This window comes from Megascapheus bottae, chromosome 2, assembly GCF_031878675.1.
Source record: "Megascapheus bottae isolate mThoBot1 chromosome 2, mThoBot2.hap1, whole genome shotgun sequence".
Classification (NCBI taxonomy): Eukaryota; Metazoa; Chordata; class Mammalia; order Rodentia; family Geomyidae; genus Megascapheus; species Megascapheus bottae.
In genome coordinates, this window is record NC_143510.1 from 93,798,048 (window position 1) to 93,811,036 (window position 12,989).

Below are 12,989 nucleotides of genomic sequence, written 5' to 3' on the forward strand. Positions count from 1 at the left end.
GAGGAGGGGAAAGGAGAACCAAAGCCCCATCAGGCAGGAAGCTCCCACCCAGGGCCGGGGTATGGTCAAAGGTGGACCCCAAATACGCTGGTATCCTGGCCTTCAGTGCCCACTGGGTGACCCAGAAACCCTCACCTGACCAGGGCCAAGACCTGGACTCACAAGGCCTCCCAGGCAGGTCCCCTCCACCCCCTCCCTTCCCACCCCATCCTCCTCAAGTATTTTTTTTCAAGCTGGACAGGGAACCTCCCCCCACTTCCCTCCCCCACCTCACCCGCCTGGCCTCTGCACCCCACCTTCATCTCCCCCACCCCACCCTGTGGGGGGCTCGGGCGCCTGTCTCCAGGCCTGCGGGTCCTTCCTGGGGGTGGAGGCCACCCGAGCAGATCCTCCACACGACCCCAGGCTCTGGGCTCTGCTCGGATGCCCAGCCACCCTGACAATGCAGCAGGACCAAGCCCCTGCTTCAGATGGCGAGTGCAGACACCCTTCTCCACCTGCGCCTGCATGGCGTGAAAGCTGGATGGAAGCTGGCTTCTGGGGGAGCCATTTCCTCCCTCCTGCATCACCACCGGCTTTCCCTACCTGGCCACCCCCCTGTTCAGTGCCAGCATCTGAGAGGGGAGGGCTACCCTCCCCCCGGGGGGCAGGAGGAATTCCAGGGGGGGACAACTGCATAGAATGAAGCCACGTGAGCCTGCACACCCCGAGCTCTCTTGCCCCGAGAAGATTCCAGAATCCAGGGTTCCAGCCCCGGACAGTTCTTGCTGCAGGCTGCAAGAGTGGGGCCTGGATGGCCCAGGGCACAGGGGGCGCGAGTGAGAAAGTGAGAGCCGGCACAGCCACCGGGGAAGCTGGCTGGCAGCTGGGGAAGTTGAGAGTGTCAGAGAATAACAATAATCAAAGCAACAATCATAAGTGTAACAATGACCATGACTGCAGGAACAGCCATCAAGTTGATCGCGGCGGTGCCATGGGAACAGAATTCACAGCGGCGCTTGGCTGATCCCTGTTAATTACGGATCCGCTCTGGGACTGGCCAGGGCAGGGGCTCCGGTGTCCAGCTGAGCCCAGCGCTGCCCTGTCTCTCCAGTCCTGTCTGGTAGAATGTGACCCCTCTCTTCAGGCTGCTGCCAGGACACCTGGCAGGTCAGCCCGGGGATCCCCCACTCCAGAGCTGGGGACGCCCTCCTCCTGTCTGCAGATTGGGCCCCACATGGCCAGAGCGGCCCTGGGAATTCTTCCCCGGTCCCTGGCTTATCTCCAAGAAGAGCCCGGACACACAGTTATATGTTCTGGAAACAACTACTCCTACCTGCTGCCCGCAGGCTCTGCCATGTCCCTCTGCCTGGAAGCCTCAAGTAGTAGCGTGCCAGTCTTGAGCATAAAAAGCTAAAGGACAGTGCCCAGGCCCTGAGTTCAAGCCCCAGTGCTGGTGTGAGCACACCTAGGCACACACACACCCATGCATGCACACATACAGAGTGTGGTCAATACAAAGGGCCGCTCCCATCACCGTGCACCCCGATTCCCCAGCCCCCCCCTCCTGCTCCATGGGCCCTCCTGGCCCACAGCAGCCCTCAGGGGGCTCCAGGGAGCCCCCACTCCCTGCAGCTGCCGGGCTGGCTGTGCACATCCTGTTGGTGTGGTTGCTAGGAGGTTTCCATGGCAACTAATGGGCTGAGGAAAGCCCAGCCGCTTCATCTCCACTTCTCCCCCACCACGGGCAGGGCTGGGCCTTCTGGCAGAGCCTTCCTTGGCCAGGGCACCCATGGGGGCCTCTCCAGAAACCTGTGCCCTAGGGAATCAGGAAATCAAGGTGCTGGGGAGCAGAATGGGCTGAGGACAGAAAAGAACCAAACACAGGAGTGGGTGGCAGGAAGACCCCAGATGGCCACCGGTCTCTGGCTGGTATGGCAGGCAGGCCAGTGTGGGGCACAGGGCCCTGAGAGTTCCTGCCTCTGGCAGTCCTTTGCTGTAGCCCTTTTCTGGGCCACAGATGAGGTAACTGAGGCCGTGGGAGAGGAAGTAGCCGAGCCCCCAGTGAGTTCCCAGGTCTGTGATTTTGGGGGAACTGAACTGGACTGGACCCCCCCCACCTGACCACTGGCTCACACAGTGTTGTCTGACAACCTCCACTGATGGCATGAGGCGACCTGGGCACGGGCAGGGCACGGGGTGGGGTCCTGGTCACACAGCACAGGAAAGAGCGGGGGCTGCTGTGGGCGGGTGGGGGGGGGCACTGGAGGGAGTAATGGAGTCATTAAATCAAAGCTGGGTAAGCAGCTGCTGGGGAGAGGGGTGCGAGGAGGCAGCGTGAGGGGTGTGGAGGGAGCAGGGCCACCCCACCTCCGTCTCCATGACAGGGCAGAGTCCCGGGGTTCCTTGGGGGACCCAGCCCCCGCCCTTTGTGGGTCCCTGAGGACACAGTCAGGGAGACTTGCTCCTGACAAAGCAAGGCCCAGAGAGGCCAAGGGACAGATGAGGGTCACCCAGCTCGGAAGCAGAGGAGTGGACCTCCGCTCTTCCGCCTCCTGCCCCAGAGCTTTCCTTCCCTCCACCTCTGTGATTCCTGCCCCTCCCCCATCACTGAGTCCGGGCTTGTGTCTGGCTCTGTGCCAGGCATCAAGGCATGCCCTGGACCACGCAGAGCCTGGCATGGCTTGGGGCAGGACAGGGAAGAGTCCAGCGTCCGCGCTCTGCAGATGGAGAAGCTGGGTGGACCACCCCATCTGCTGAGGAGCTGGGAGTGACCCTGGGCCTGGCCTGGCCCTCGCCCCAGGCCCCCAGCCAAAGCAGCAAGAGGGAAGCCCAGGGAACGGCCGGGAGAGTGGTCGTGGCCCAGCCCTGCACCAGCATCACCCACCCCAGCACAGGGTGGGGGGCAACCAGGCTTCCAGTCTCCAAGGAGGCAGCGTTGCCATGGTGACCCTCGTTACCTGGCAACCGAGCTGCTTTGTCCTGGGCACCTGCTGTCTCCTCCAGAGCCAACGGCTGGCTCTGGGGATGGCCCTGAGTCCCACAAACTCCTTTGTCTCAGAAGAGCCACCCTGGTCCCTGCCAGGACCCCTGGGGGCCAGGCCAGGGCAGCCCGTGGGTAAGGACCCCTGCCCCCAGGTCCGGAACAGAAGCGGAGCCATCACACTTAATGCTTTGGATTGTTCGAAACTAAGAACATTTGTGTTTGTTTATGGGATTCTGTTTAAAAGATTTCAAATGATACCAGAAAGTATGAAGCTGGTTGCCCTGTGGGGGGGGTTCCTGGCTGTCTCTCCTGACATGTTAGGACACGAGGGGGACAGGGTGCTGGGGTGCTGGGTTCGTGCCTGGCACCAGGCTGCCTGGTCCCCCCAGGGCCGCAGAATTGTCCAGAACTCCTGCCCAGAGCCAGGCTGGACCCGGGGCTCCCCAGGCCCCGTGCTGGGCTGGAAGAGTAGGCCGCGCAAGCCAGGGACCCCAGGAATGCCCGGTGTGTACGTTAAAGGCTTTGCCTGGGGTTGGAAGGGAAGAGCCAGCCCCAGGCCAGCGAGTCAGGGCAGACTTCTGGGAGGAGGCTCCCTTTCAGCTGAGATTCCATGAGTTAGGGAGTGGGACAAGGAGAAGAAAGGAAGGCAGAGAAACAGGCAACCAGCAGCTGCGGCTTGCTCGGTTGTCGGCTCGGGGACACTGACCACACACCTCCACATGGACCCTGCTGAGCAGCGCCTGCCGGACCCTGACTGTCCCCCGGGAGACGGACAGCGCAGGGGGAAGGGCCGGGTGGTGGGGACCCCTGCGGGATCGTGAACAGCACTCCTACTCTCCAGCCCCTCACATGCCACCATGAAGATCTGGTGGCACCCCAGAGCTACTCCCCAGGAGCTTGGGGGGGAGTGGAGGCCCAGGAAGGATGCCAGCTCAGAAGGCGCCTCTCCAAGCGCCAAAGCTACCTCTCTGGCAGGGACGGTGCTTGGCTCTCTGGTGGGGTGATGGCGCCCCCTGCCGGCTGCAGAGCCATCCTGAGCCTGGAAAAGCCTGGCGCCCAGTGCTCCCGGTGTGGTCAGCTGGAAACGCAGGTCCAGGAGCACTGCAGGCCAACCTAGCCTTCCTGAGCTGTGGTGAGCGCTCAGGGGGAGGCTCTGGGAGGCTGGCCAGCGGGCTGTTTCATGTTTCTGCCTCTCCCTGAGCCTCTTCTGTACCTGGGGACCTGGACTGACTGCCCATCTGGTGCCTGGCAGTCCTAGCTTGCTCCTAAGGTGGGTGTGGTGTGGCCAGTCCTGGACTTTCCCCACCGGTGTTCAAGACAGTTCTGAACTCCTGGCTCCAGTGATCGCCCCATCCCAGCCTCCCGAGTAGCAGGGACTACAGGTGTGTGCCACTGTGCCTGGCGGTCACAGTTGTGTGACTACAGCTGTGGGCCGGCCACCACCCCAGACCACACCCTTGACCCCCGCATGGGCAGGATGTTCCAGCATGATGCCCACGGGGGCAGTGTCTGACCAGCGCAGACTGGGCAATCAGCGCCTCTGTCCAAGTCAAGGGAATGTGTGGTGTGCTGCCGCCCCCTCGTGGCCAGTGCCGAGAAGGCAGTACGCAACCTCTGAGGGACAGGCGCCTGGGAAGGGCCCTGTGGCAGATGATGAATGAATGGATAGATAGATGACATATGGCAGGATGGTGGGTGGATGACAGATGGGTGAATGATGGATAAAAGGCATGGGAGAGAGGGGTGAGTGACAATGGAGGGTAGATAGGTAGGTAGATGGGTGGATGGACGGGTGATGCAGGGAGGGAGGAAGAGAGGGATGGGAGAGAAGGATGGCTGGACGCGTGGGTGCTGGATGGATTTGGGGTGGACAGTTGGGTGGATCCTGGTAGGTGGCTCCTCCATCCCTGCTGACCCTCGCAGCTACAGACTGACCAAGGCAAGCCTCCTAATCAGCTGAGCATGGAGTGCACATCCCAGCCAGCCGCAGGCGGTGAACGCGGCCCATGGGAGCAGATGGGCCTCAGCCCAAGGAGCGGAGTAGAGTGGTCCCAGGCCCGGCCCAAGGCTGGGCTACGGAGCCTGTCCTCCAGAGACGGGAGTCCCGGGCAGCAGGATGGCAGCCCAAGCTGGCCCCAGCACAAGGCCAGACCCTACTGCAAAAACAACTTACACACCAGATGCCAGTGGCTCACACCTGGAATCCTAGCTACAAAGGACGTTGAAATCTGAGGATTGAGGTCCAAAGCAAGCCCAGGCAGGAAAATCCATGAGACTCTTAACTGCAATTGGCCACCAAAAAGCCAGGAATGGAGCTATGGTTCAAGTGGTAAAGCACCAGCCTTGAGAGGAAAAAAAAAAAAAAGGCTCACAAATAGCATACAGGTCCCAAGTTCTAGCCCAGGACTGACACGTACACAATTTTTTTTTGCCAGTCCTAGGCTTGAGCTCAGGGCCTGAGCACTGTCCTTGGGTTTTCTCAAGGCTAGAGCTCTACCACTTGAGCCTCAGCACCACTTCCAGCTCTTTTTATGTATGTGGTACTGAGGAATCGAACCCCGGTCTTCGTGCATGCTAGGCAAGCACTTTAACCACTAGGCCATGCTCCCGGCCCCCACAAAGAATCCTGCAGACACGGGGTGCCCGCTAGTCGTCCCAGCTAAAGGGAAGTGTGGACTGAACCATGGCAGCTCCAAGTGGAGGGGAAGTGAGGCCTTACTAGAAGAAAATAACCAGAGCAGAAAAGGCAGAAGGCGTAACTCAAGGGGTAACCACGGCTAGCAGGGGCAGGCCCCCGAGTTCAAACGTCAGTGCACGAAATAAACTAAAAATCCAAGGTGAGGAAGGAACCTGGGGGTGCCACAGCTCCTGGGGAGGGGTTCAAGTCCTGGGTTCATTTTTAAGAAGCAAGAGGGACAGACGGGAGTTGGAAAGCTGGGGGGCGGGGCTTGACAAGGCGGACATAGGGACGTGAGAGCCAGGCCAGGGAGGCACGGAGGGCCCCAGATGGGCAGAGCCGTCCTAAATTCTCAGCCCCACACAGCCGCTTTCACAAGAGGTTACAGTAAAGCTCGACTGGGCCCTGGGTCATTCAGAGTCGGGGCAGTTTATTTAATCTGGCAGGAGGCCTCCCGGGCCCTTGGGGGAATAAAGGCACTGACGCGTTCCTCGGCTGGAAACAAGAAACTTAAAACCAGGACGTGGCTTCTCCTGGGTGTCTGGAAAATGTTCACCCGGAGAACGGGAAAAAACAGAAAACTTTCCACAGTGCCGAGCTGGCCAGTGGGAGCTCTCTCTCCATCTCTCCCGCATCTCTGCAGGTGGCTGCAGGCCACCCTCTGTCACAATGTGTCACCTCCGCTGGCTCTGCTGAGACTCACCATCCCCTCCCCCCGGGGGCTGGGGTTACAGGAGGGCAGTGCCAAGCCCAGGTCCATGGCTGTTTGCCTTTTCTTTAAACGCATTCATTGACATTTCCCCCACGCTTTTGAAAACTGCTCGAATCAAGGAGCTGGTGGCTTCACATCTCTAATCGCAGCTACTCAGGAGTCTTAAGGTCTGAGGATTGTGGTTCGAAGCCAACCTAAGCAGGAAAGTCCATGAGGCTCTTCTCTCCAGTTAACCAGCAAAAAGCCAGAAGTGGAGCTGCATATAGCTCAAGCGGTAGAAGTCCTGTACAGCCTTGAGTGCAAAAGCTAAGAGTTGTTTTGTTCAGAGCTGATGCTCTACCACTTGAGCCATATCTTCAGCCTGACTTTTTGCCGGTGGATGGGCACTCAGAGGATAAGCTCTCCCCCAGCCTGGCTGTTCCTGCCGCTTTCCAGAATGGTGGTGCCAAGGCTTCAGGCTTCCAGCCTCCACTAGCTGCACACATCTTCCTCTTTGCCCAGAAGTTTCCATTTAGCCAGGGAAACCTTTTCCACATTAAATGTCCCCTAACAGTGGCGGTCTGGGGGGCCTGGGGTTGATCCCCGTCCTCTCGTCTCCACGTCTCCTCCCAATCTGGAGAACCATGGCTCCTCCTGGGGGAACATCAGGCCTTTGCTTCCAGAAAGGCTGCGCCAGGCGCCTCTTGGCAAGAAAACTGGAGCCAGGCGCCCAGCGGCCATGGGCTCTGCCAGCCCTGGCTGCTGAGGCAGGGGCAGGGTAGGGGAGATCCGGGTTCATTCTTGCTCAGTCACTGGCTCCACCCTCCCCCACGGGCTTGCAGACAGAAGTCAATCAACACCCCACCCCCACCCCACCAAGTTGCCGTGATGCTCTGGTGGGAGAGATGGCACGAAACTGTCAGTACATCTCTAACCTCGGAGGAAACCAGGCTTTCCTGGGCACATTCCATGGGGTTGCCAATGGCCCTTGGAGGCCTTTGCTGGCAGAGACAAACAGAAGCCCAGTGGAGGCCAGTGCCTGCCCAGGCTGCCTGCCCCACCCTGCCTGGACAAATGCTCCCAGGGCAGTCCCTGGGGGCCAAAGGCAAACGTATCTAAAGCTTGGGACAGTTGGGACCTGGCCTGTCTGAGGGCCTGCAAGGGGTCTGGGAGGGACACCAGTGTGGGAAGGGCTGCGTTACCCCTCGCTCACCCCCCATGAAGCCACATTGGGGGGGGAGGGACAGCACAGCACTAGAGACAGGGGAGCGGTGCCCACAGTCCCATTAGCCAGGAACTGGTCCCCTGCAGTTAGACCTGAGTTAGCCCTCCCACCACCTGCAGGGACCGTGGCCAGTGCTTGGACAACTGACCATGTCGAGCAGAAGTGTGAATGAGAACGAGGGAACTGCAGCCACACGCTGCCCCTCGGGGGTGGCAAACCTGCAGCTGGTCCTGGGAGAGGGGAGAGGGGCTCCATGCCGACCCCACCATGGAAAACACAAGGTCCACCACCTGGAAAGGTCAGGTCAGGCCTGGCAGGGCTTCTTTGCTGACTGACTCCATGTACTCTGCCTATGTCTTCCTGCCTTACTTAGGTCCCTGAGCTAGACCACGGAGGCCTTGGGGGACCTAGACACCCCCAAATCAACACAGCAGCAAAAGGATCCACCCTGGAACCTCCCGGTCAGGCACTTGGCCCTCGGCTTGCCTGCAGCTCAGAAGCAGCCTCCAGGGCTCATCCTGAGACAGGGCCGGGCAAGGCTGGGCCATGTCCTGAGGGGCTGCCCTGCCCCAGCACATGGTGGAGGGTGGGGTGGTCTTCCAGGGCCAGCTCCCTGAATGTTCTCTGGGCCTCATACCACACAGCAGGGCACAATCCATGTCCACATCTGGCTCTCACCAAGTACCAGCTGCAGATGCTGCCTCACTGGAGCAGACACAGGAGTCCCCAAAGCATCTTGAATTGCACCCAAAATTCTGCCCCTACCTCTAGGGGTCATAGGTCCCAGCTAGCCCTGAAGACAGGAATCGGATGGAACGAATCAGTGCTAAACCTGGCTGAGGTGGCAGGAAGGCAGCTGTCTGCCCCAGCCCCCAACCCTCCAGCTGCTCCCACAGGCTGCAGGGCCCCTCCCTGCCACCAGGGGCCCGCCTCGGGCCCCATGGTCAGCCCCCTCCTCCTAAGTGGGTTCTTCCCGGGCTCCCTCCCTCTGTTGAGGCTCTGAGGAGGAGGCCACCCGCCCATGGCCCCAGGTGGGTGGTGGGCGCATGGCCAGGGCCTGATGGAGCTGCAGAGTGGTCTCAGGATAGGGTGTGGGGAGGACTTGGGCTCTGGCTGGGGTGTGAGAGGAGGAACAGCGAGGCCCTGAGGGGTAAGCTAGGGTTGTGGGAGCTGTCTGGGTTAGAGGCCATAAGGAGACAGAGGGGGGCTGGCTGAGCCACGGCCTCAGAAATGCATCCTGCATACCACCTGCCCGGGGAAGATGCAGGTTCAGGTGTGACACTGGGGCCAAACTCTGTCCTTGCACACACACGTGCTCACATGCGCGTGCATGTGCATACACACCCACACTCACATCCCACATGTAACCTCATACACATGCACCCCACATGCCACACACGACACCTCATGTGTATGCACATGCATCATGCCACACACATCCACACACATGCACACCCATGTATACACACAGGCTCTGCCCCCTCCCCCAGAAGGGTGACTTCATGAGTCTGCTGGGGGGTGGCGGAAGCCCCCTGGCACACACCTGGCAGGGTGGGGAGCTCAGTGCTCTAGGAGAGGCAGGACCCATGGTGTCTCCATGGCCCACAGCGGCTCCCACACGGTAAAAATGCTCAGGTGGACAGCTCCTCTGGAGCCTCCCCGCATCCCGGCTCCCCATGTGCCTTGGTGTCACCACGCTACCCCTGGCCACGGTGGCGCTGGGGGCTGTGGCCTGGCACTGGGCACAGCCCAGGCTGGCGGCAGCTGCGATGGCAGCAGGTGGGCACCGTGGCCCAGGTCTGCATCTCCCCGGTCAAGTCCTGCATGGGGGTGCGGGCGGCAGAAGTGGCTGAGTGCTTGGCCTTGGGCTGTGAGCGGCAGCCTGCGGGACAGGTTTTGGTTGATGAAGGAGGGTGGTGACAGCAGGGCAGGAGCCTGGCCTGGTGCTGGCCTCCCTCCCCGATGAGAATGATTGCCTGATCTTCCAGGCTGTAGACAGGGACCAGCTGGTTTTGCCTACCAAGATGCCTTCCTCAACTCCACGACTGCAGGCTCTTCGGCCTTGACCCTGAAGGCCGAGACTGAGGGGATGAGGTAGCCCAGTGGTTCACCAGGTTCTTGAAAACACAAGCATACAGGTTAGTTCAATTTGAAATCAGCATGAAGGGAAGAGTATCGAAGAAGATTTTACCTACGGTAGAGAACTACCAGGTGGCTCATCCAAATAACAGCTCAGTCCACATCCTCTCCAGTGCTTCCTTGGAAGAGCAAAACACCAGGCTGCAGAAGAAAGCCAAAGTGGAGCACTTCAGACCCAACATCGTAGGGACAGGCTGTGGGCCTTTTGGGGGAGGATACCTGGGGGAGCTGGTGGTTGGTGATGTGGAGCTGAAGAAGGCTCTATGTTGCTCTAGATGCATTATGACCGCAGTGGGCCCTGATACTGGAGTCACAGACAGGAAGGAGTTTTCTAGTGGTTAATTGGAGACAAGAGTCTCTCAGACTTTAGTGCCCGGGCTGGCTTTGAATCACAATCCTCAGATCTCAGCCTCCTGAGTAGCTAGGATTACAGGCATGTGCCACCATGCCCTGCTCTCATTGATTGCTTTTAATCTCAATAAATAACTGTTCTGTGGGTGTTTGAATTATGATCCATGGACTAAGTGGCCAACTGACAAGAAATGTTTATTGTTTATTCAGCGTTCAGCAACCAGGAAAATTCTGCTGATTTTTTTACCAAGAACATCAGCAATATTTCAGCAAATCCCATCAAGCCTTAGCCTCTCTTTCCCTGAAAACCAACCTCTAATTTTGGCTTTCTCAGGGGTTTTGGATGCCCCCAAATGAGTGCAAGAAACATGATCAAAAATGGTTTGGCAAAATGAGGGTGTATTAATTTTAGGTAATGAAAGCTTTTAAATAAACAAATTTGTATGATTATTTTAAAAAAAATGCTCAGGTGACAAGTGAGTTCTCAAGGTGTTTGCAGACCCTCCCCACTGTCAATCCTATCAGAAATGCACAACAAACGCCATCCCCTCATGAATGTCAACCAACAGACAGGGTGGAGCTCCAGTTCAAGACCAACCTGAGCTCCAGAGAAAAACCTCGTCTCAAATCAATTAAATCAATCAACCAATAAATAGGCCAGTGGCTCACGCCTGTATCCCAGCTACTCAGGAGGCTGACATCTGAGGATCATAGTTCCAAATCAACCCTCACAGGAAAGTCCATGAGTCTCATCTACACACAACCAGCGAAAGTCAGGAAGTAGACCTGTGGTCGAGTGACTGCCAGCTTTGAGCAAAAACAAAACACCAAGCAAAAGCTTCAGTCCCCAATATCAGTGCATGCATGTGCACGTGCGTGAGCACGTGTGCGCGCGCGCACACACACACACACACACACACACACACACTCAACACATGGAGTAAGTGAAATCACAGTGACAGCGCCAAATGGAGAAACCGATGGCTCCGACTCTGCTCATGAGGATATGAAACAGATCTGGAAAACACAATTTCCTAAAAAATTTAAGCATGCAACTACCATAGAACCCAACATGTCTACTGGGCATTTTTCCTGTGAGAAGGAAAACGTATGCTCACAGGAAAACCTATACACAAATGTTTGCAGCAGCTTTTGTTTTTTAACATTTGTTGTTTTAACTAGAAATAAGCCAGATTCCACTTAGGCAAGGGAATAGCTAAACAAACTGATTTACATAGCCCTCCACGGACAGACCCTTCCATCTCCCTGGAGAACAAGCAGTTAATATGTGCTGAGTGCAAATGGGCAACGCCTAATGATAATGTACCATGTGATTGTGTTTCTAGAACATTCTTTTTGTTCTGTCTGATTTGGGGTGGTAATGAGCCTTAAACCCAGGGCCTTGAACTTCCTGACGCTCAAGCCCGGCCTGTGCTCCAGCTGGCCGCTGTCCAGATGTCCCCTTCTCCCCCTGAAGTGCCCTGGCCTGTCCTCCAAACACACTTGCCCCCCCCCAAGGGCTAACTCATGCTTGGACAGGCCAGCCCTCTCCTACAGTGTCCTCACCTGTCTCAGTCCATGAGCCCTGCACTTGGGGGCTGGCTGGGAGGGGAAAATGTACTGGGGGGGAACATGTGCACATGCATGCTTTATGCGTGTGCACCAGTCCTGGGCTTAAACTCAGGGTCTGATCTTTCTTGCTCCAAAGCTAGCACTCTGCCACTTGAGTTATAGCTCCATCTTGGCTTTCTTGTCCCAACTGGCTCTGTGCCTCCATCCTCAGATCACAATCTCCAAGTAGGTTGGACTGTAGACCTGAGCAACTGGCATCCAGTGAGGAAATGTTTTTGTAGAGATCAAATATTCACATGATTTCATTCCAAAACCTTGAATCAATCTCTCCGCATGAAAGCCTGTAATAACCAGTAACTGGAAGGTCTGAACTCAGGAAGTGCAGTCCTAGCCGGGCCTCCTGCCTTCCACCCAACACCAGACTGCCACCATGGTGCTCCCGGGTCCAGGTGGCTGTGTAAAACCCAAATCTAATAGGCTGAGGGGGTGGGGTCTGGGATCTGGGGTGGAGTCTAGGGTGAGGTTTGAGGTCTGAGGTACAGTATGGGACGGGGTCTGGGGTGAGGTCTGAGGTCTGGGGTACCGTATGGGACGGGGTCTGGAGTGAGGTCTGAGGTCTGGGGTACCGTATGGGACGGGGTCTGGAGTGAGGTCTGAGGTCTGGGGTACCATATGGGACGGGGTCTGGAGTGAGGTCTGAGGTCTGGGGTACCATATGGGACGGGGTCTGGGGTGAGGTCTGAAGTCTGGGGTACCGTATGGGACGGAGTCTGGAGTGAGGTCTGAAGTCTGGGGTACCGTATGGGACAGAGTCTGGAGTGAGGTCTGAGGTCTGGGGTACCGTATGGGACGGAGTCTGGAGTGAGGTCTGAGGTCTGGGATCTGGAGTAGGGTTTGGGATGGGGTCTGGGATTTGGGGTGAGGTCTGGGGTGGGGTCTGAGGTCTGGGATCTGGGGTGGGGTTTGGGATGGGGTCTGGGATGAGGTCTGGGGTGGCGTCAGGTACGCTCTGGGGCAACCATCACACGTCTCAGAACTGCGGAAGGGCAGTGGTCTGGTCAGACAGAGCCTTAGGCCAGTGGGCTCTGCGTTTCTACCGACAGCCTCTCTCGGAACAGCAGACTCCCCAGCCCAGGATGCACAGAGGGATGCGGCCGCCGGGGCACCAGGGTCGACCCAGCCCAGACCCGAGCCTGCAGCCTCCGCGAGGTCCACCAAGAGCTGCCCCGGGACTCGCAGCATCTAGAGCCCGGCGCAGAATGGGGGCGTGGCCTTCCGGGGCGTGGCCACGCGACGGGGTGGGGCTTCCGTTTGTGGGCGTGGCGTTGGGCGTGGTCTCGGAGGCCCCGCCCCCGGCCCAGCCCGGCTC

At 58.3% G+C, this 12,989-nt stretch overlaps 1 pseudogene; it reads left to right on the plus strand.

Moving 5' to 3' along the window:
- The first annotated feature begins 7,707 nt into the window (after nt 1-7,707).
- On the plus strand, nt 7,708-10,039 carry LOC150067675 (mitochondrial amidoxime reducing component 2 pseudogene; annotated as a pseudogene).
- The last annotated feature ends 2,950 nt before the right edge of the window (nt 10,040-12,989 follow it).